The following is a 4,691-nucleotide window of genomic DNA, read 5'->3' on the forward strand; positions in this document are numbered from 1 at the left end:
TTTATTAAATTAATTTTTTAGCTTTACATTGTGGAATAGAAAAATTTATTGGAGTATTCATAAGTCACGACAAACAGTTGGTTGATTCTAAATTTTTCATAAAACTAGCTCGAGATCTTGTAATGAATAGTTTTATGCTCGCTGGGGATCAAATGGCCTTCTTGGGGATTCATCTTGTACTTACATACGGAGGAAAGTAATATGTATGTTCTTCCCTCTCATTTTATGATAAGTTTTTTGGAGGTTAACCACAAAGCGGTTTTAGGCTTAGATTTATGATGTATAGTACTTGTATGCCCAAGAGGATTATGGTATCATTATCACATCTCCTACATACAATAGAGATAATAAATATTATAAAGATTATTTTGCTGATCTCATTAACGCATGTAGCCTAATATTAGAAATGATATCAAAAAGATATTAAAACGAGTCTGGTGTTGATGTTGATGTTGATGTTGATGTTGATGTTGATATTGATGTTAAGATTGATGCTTACAAGTATATGGGTAATCAGTAAAACTAGAAAAGACATCCCCGGCGTAGCCGAGCATCATATATTCTTAGTTGATGTATCTATTCATATATATATAACTTTCTTTGGGAGAGAACAATAATAATACCAATAACAATACCCGCCCAAAAGGAGGGCATTCAATTAGTAAATATTTAATAGATCCCGAAATTGATAAAGGCATTTTAATTCCTAGAGAAAGAATCATGTACTTTGTACGAGGTTTACGTTCATTCAACAAAAAGATAGTTACAAGAATTTGGGATGTACCGCTGAAGACCGAAAGAATTAGAAATAAGTTTGATCCGCGATATATTCACCATAAATGACTGGAAGTTATACATCCCTCAAGGGAGTATATCCCCCATGTATCGGGGTTAATGTTAAAAGAAGTATGTTCAGCATAATATGATTCATAAACTTTTAGTTTAAAATTTAACACGTATAATGATTTATGATTCTGCCAGCGAAATAAAATAGATCAAGTTTAAACAGAAACAAAGTATATAGAAGAGAAGTATGGAATCAAGATTAAAAACTGCCAAAGAAGATGCAGAAAGAAAACTGTGTATTGCACCTCCAATAGTCGCGGTGCCAATTCAGGGCCAGGTGCCGCTCACGTTTTGATTCCTCTTATTCAGGATAATCGGGTTATTTGTCAAAGTATTTTTAGTAGGCTGACTTGTTCAGATTATGCTTTTATTCAATTTTCTCATCCAGATTTCTCTCGCCGAATCCCTGTTCTTGTCTCTCTTTTGCTGTGTTCCTTTAGTATTCAGACTTCCTCATCACACTTCTTCAGTTATTCAGACTGCTTCTTTTCTCTCTTTTTGTTCTTTTGTCGTTTGTTCTTCTTTTTGGTTAGGACGTGTGATGTCCTCATGGCCTACTATATATTCAGTGCCAAAACAGACTGTTTCCCTTTGAGTAAGAAAGGAATTCGTAGAGACCGGCAGTGCAAAGCCCAGAGCCACTACATGATTTATTTTCAGTATTCTTGTAATATATTAAAAAATATGCTGTTGATTCGATGGTAAAAATAACTGATTCATTCCACATCCATGGGGCTATTGGTCTATTTTTCTGCTCTTTGCGGGTTTATATGTACATATACCGGCCTAGATGTTTTACCCTAGATTTTGAACCCTTCCCGGAAAATAAAAGAATATAGTTCTTTTCGAGGCCTCTTGATGCATCAAGCTCTCTCAGAATTAAAGAATGTTCGAGAGTTGGGACATTGTAGTTCAGCTTTTTTTGACCATACTATTTATTTAATAACCTGATTAACAACATTCGAATGTTCATTGAAAGATAATAAATATAAGACCCATTCCTTTTAACGATTCTATTCTATCAATACTCATGAAATTCAATCTGTATATACTTCATGCCTCACTCAAAGGTTATACATACCTGATGTCAGATACTACGACACCCGTAATTACCCAGCGGGAGAATGTACCCATCACTGAGCTAATAAGAATGTTGTCCTCTATTTAATTTATTTCATTACTTTGATGCATGGCTACACCAGGAAGAAGGCCGGGCCTTCATTACACCGGCTTTGAGCTGGAACAGGTATTCAATTGCAAATTTGAAAGTACCAACTCGCAACATTTTCAAAAAGTTATTCATTAGATAAAAAATATACAATACGACATTGATACTGAGACGCGACTAAACTCAAGAGCCGACATCAAGATAAATCCGCCGGATTTTATGTCCATTGTATGATTTGTTTTCTATATTTATATTAGAAATTCAAACACAAAGACTTTTGATACTTCTTTAAACACAAATATTATGGTATCGAATATTTTCGATGGAGCAATCAGTCTGGTAAAGGTATCGAATACTTCTGTCTGACTTTTCTCGGACAACATAATTCTGAAGCTCTATAAATGACTCTACAGTATATAATACAATGATGATATTCCATTATCTCCTGCCTATATTCTCAAAATCTACACATTTTATGCTTTGTTACGCCTATCATTGTGCCAATTCAAGTCCCGGGGCCATGGCCCAAACTCACTTGTTCTTGCTTGTCGTGATTCAAATTTCGTGAATCCTGTCCAGGTTGTTTCTCCTATTCTGTCTTCTTGATTTTCTTCTCGTCTTTATTTTTTTTTCCTTAGACACATTCTGTTCAGATCTTTATAAGCTCTCCTACCTTTCTCGCAATAACTTTTACATCCAACCCTGTCTCTATTGTGTTATTTAATGCCGAAATGGCATGAAGATTACAGATCCAGACTGTAGAAAAATGATCCCAGCCACAACCGTGACTAAAACTTATGCAGAATCGAATATTGTTTTAAAAATAAGACGTCTCTTTTCAGAAAATTTAAATTTGACACACTTTTGGACAATTAGTTGAACGTTCAAAAGTCACTTGTCAGGATTAGATATAATCTCTGCATATTCAATTAAGAAAACGCCTTAGCTATGTGTCTGATCCAAGGTTTCCCCAATTTACAAGAACCACTTTTAGAAGCCATGAGCTTTTTAGTTGAACAAAAGATTTAGCGGGAGATGACTTAGATGTACAAAGAATTCGCGTGCGCAGCTATCGAAGCTGATATTTCACAATGGTCAAATTTTTCTCGGTTTCTCTTGGTCTGTAAACGATGCTCAGGTCTCACAATGAGGGGACAACAAACAACATGTGTTGCATTTCTGATGAAGAGTTTAAATTTACACTCCCGTTTATGTCTTGTGTTCTAATCTAATTTCAATCTACCTATACCAAAGAGTGTTGCATAACATGTAAAAATACTGGTAAAACATTCACACAATGTGAAAAGTTTTCCTGTCCTTCACGGTTTTTATTGCTTTGAGCAAGGACCATAAGTCAAACAAAAAATCTAAAGTAGGAGAATTTCTGAAAAGTACCAACAGCCCAGAATGATACTCTCAGTGAGTTTACTTCACCCTTGTTGTCAGTGGATATAATCTGTTAAGCTAATAGATTAACAATCGCATGATTTGAATACATGACCAGTCTATGCCAAAACTGAACAAACACATATTTGAATAAAGAGATTTCAACCTTCCTCACTTCTTCTGTTCTGACTTCTCTTACCTCACTTCTCTCCTTTTAAGCTCTCAAATTCTCATTTCATCTCCCGACTTCTTTTTTCAAAGTCTTTTTCGATGTTTGAGCAATCTGCTTGCATCGTGTTAGGGTGATTGTGAGCATGTGAACACTGCAGCCCTTGCGGGTAAAATTATTTTTCAACGCATAACTCGAGGTGGAAAAAAGACAGCTTAAAAATTTTGATGTTTCGGAAAAATATGAGGGTTAAATACATTTGCATATAGCTTGTAAATTTGGCAGACAGTTTCGATTAGCATTCACACCGGTATAGTACTTTGAAGTCCACAGAATACATTCCTCTCTACATAGTACTTTTATTTCCACATAGTACCCTTATGGTATACATGTTCTCTACATCCGTTTTTTAAAAGCAGAAATGAACCATCTCGTTCCAAGCCCGCACACGATTCCACAGCTAAAATTATATAGGCTTAACAAAATTCGGAGCATTGCAATATACCGGAAGAAATAATAGTATGAAATGTTCCTTCCGCTTGGAATAACACAGTTGGATGATTATATAGGGTTTATTAACCCAAGATAAGAGAAACATTCCAGACAGATACTTTGCTGTGGTAAGATACGCTTTTTCACCAACACTTCTAAGTGAACCTTCAGATAAAAAATTCATAATCTGTATTAGACGCCTGTCTTCAGTTACCCAGATCATTCAAAAAACAGAGCGAATTTGTTATTTAGCATCAAATTTGAGGCAACTAGTGCCTTTACTTTGACCAGGACCACTCATTTGGCCATGCGTCAATATCTAAGTAGCATATTCTCGTATATGCGCAAATAAAGCATCGATGCTGTTTGATCCATTCGATATTCTTCGATTGTCGAAGTCTAATATAGTTCTTATTTTGAAGTTTGTTTCTACAGTATCGTTGTTTTCCATACTCAGTTTATAAATAATAACTTCATATAGGGTGCAGCAGTGTAGCTAAGAGTTGTTGTATTTCAACACTTATTAAAATGAGAATTCGCATCATCATTCGTGTGTTTCCAGAGCTACTAGTGATGATATATAAAAAAAAAAAAAAAAAAAAAAAAAAAAAAAAAAAAAAAAAAAAAAAA

Source organism: Metschnikowia bicuspidata (assembly GCF_001664035.1).
Source record: "Metschnikowia bicuspidata var. bicuspidata NRRL YB-4993 chromosome Unknown METBIscaffold_3, whole genome shotgun sequence".
Lineage (NCBI taxonomy): Eukaryota > Fungi > Ascomycota > Pichiomycetes > Serinales > Metschnikowiaceae > Metschnikowia > Metschnikowia bicuspidata.